Source organism: Trichechus manatus, unplaced genomic scaffold (assembly GCF_000243295.1).
Source record: "Trichechus manatus latirostris isolate Lorelei unplaced genomic scaffold, TriManLat1.0 scaffold00090, whole genome shotgun sequence".
In the NCBI taxonomy this organism is placed as follows: Eukaryota; Metazoa; Chordata; class Mammalia; order Sirenia; family Trichechidae; genus Trichechus; species Trichechus manatus.
The window spans coordinates 6170904-6172986 of NW_004444026.1; positions in this window are offsets into that span (position 1 = coordinate 6170904).

Genomic DNA, 2083 nt, shown 5'->3' on the forward strand with positions numbered 1-2083 from the left:
ACAGCGTTGTCATGAGACCGCTTGAAAGAGTACGAAGTGTCATCACCAGAACGAACATGTTTGCCCTGCAGCATCCGGAGTCACTGCTTCCCGTTGGTGCCTCTGAGGGGAAGAGGAGTGCCCGCTATGATGTCTGCCCCTCAGTGTCACATGGGCACAAACCAGGGGGGTCTCTCCTGACCCTGGTTTCTCTCTAGCCTCCTTCCCAGGCTGCTGAAGTGGCCTTAATGATCTCCACTTACCTCATTAAGCTGTTTAATGAAGAGCCCTCTGCCCTTCCCCAGGACGGCCCTCCCCATTGTTGCAGCCATTTGTCTCCTTGCCTTTCCCCATTATGTCCCTGCAGCAGCCTCTCCTCTGTGGAGAGCACAATGCAGCTGGAAACAACACTTCCTCCATCATTTACTGCCAGGAAGGCCCCACCAGGCAGTCCGAGGGCTGAGAGCCTTCGAAAACACCCTCTTGTGTTCACTCACTGTGACCTCGTGGGTAGGAAGAGCTGGGCCCACAGAGGCTAAGAGGCTTGCTCAAAGTCACTTGGTGGATCTGACAATGGAGCCTCGGTGGGAAGTGTGACTCCCCATCCAGAGCTCATCCTACCCTAGTACTGAGTACCTACTGTAGCCAGCACCTACAGAAGCCAGTGCTGGGCTGTCTTCTGGGGCTGATGCTTCGAAGGAGAAAGATGCAGCCCTTGCTCGTAGTATACTTACAGCTGAACTGGCTCTCAGGAAGAAGGCTGGCTCTTGGGCACCCCCAGAACAACCACGATCCCAAGTCTCCCTTCACTAGCCAGCACAAATCCCACCCCTACCCCTGGAGCAGGGCTAGACTAGATGTCCTTTAAATGCCCAAAGTTCCACTGCTGGAGATTTGGTGGGGCTATCCATGAAGTTAGTTCTTAAAGGTGCCTGTCACCTAGGCATGCTGTAGGCCTTCAACGAATGTTCCTTCTCTATAGTTTCTCTGACTCCATAAATGGCTTTGGTCTTTGGCAGTGGGAGTCACTGAGCAGCCACACGTTATTCTGGATGTAGGAAGAGGGGCAGTTGTGAATGCAGCCCTGCACTTCAGGGCTTTGCCCAGGACTCACAGCTTGGTCTTGGTGCCGTCCTCAGAGCGCCTGGAGGCTGGGTGGTGAAAACTAGGATGAAACTACCCCCCCACCCCCGCCACCTCCCATTCCTAAGGCTTTGGTTTGTGGTGCAGGGCTCAGAGTTGGGGTGAGGGAGCAATGATGGCTGCACAGAGAGGACAGAAAGTGAGGGAGTGTGGTAGAGGCCACAGGGGGTCCCCGAGTTCCTCTTCCAGATCTGAGACACTCCTCCCACCTGTTGGGAGTTTAGTGGCTGCAACTGTCAGCTGAGGCCCTCACTGAGGCTTACGCTCAGCTGAAGAGAACTTCCTTGCCCATGGTCACCTCCCTTCCCAGGGCAGCCGCATGCAATGGCTGGCCCTTGTTAGCATGGGGTGAGGGTGGGGGGGTGTAATGACCCAGCCCTCTCACCCCAACTTGGGTAAGGATCTGCTGAGCTGTTTGTTGTGACTGCCTCAGGGTCCATTTCTCCCTCTACTCAATCCTGCTAGCTTCAGTTCCCCAGGTGTCCATAGGACACCACTCTGGTAAATTCTGCAGGCTGGTCTCTTAGCTTCCTGGGGAACCTCGCTGTGACACAGAGGCACTTCTGGAGGTTAGCCTGTTGCTTGGTGAGTGGTACAGATGAACTGAAAGCAACAGAAGGAATGTAGCACCCCCACACAACATAGAACCCCCCCCGTCATGGATTGAATTGTGTTCCCGTCAAAATATGTGTCAATTTGGTTAGGCCATGATTCCCAGTATTCTGTGGTTGTCCTCCATCTGTGATCTGATGTAATATTCCTATGTGTTGTAAATCCTAATCTCTGCCTGTGGTTAATAAAGCAAGATTACCCATTGCCGTCGAGTTGATTCTGACTCATAGCGACCCTGTAAGACAGAGTAAGGCTGCCCCATAGGCTTTCCAAGGAGGTCCTGGTGGATTCGAATTGCCGACCTTTTGGTTAGCAGCTGTAGCTCTTAACCACTACACCAGCCACCAGG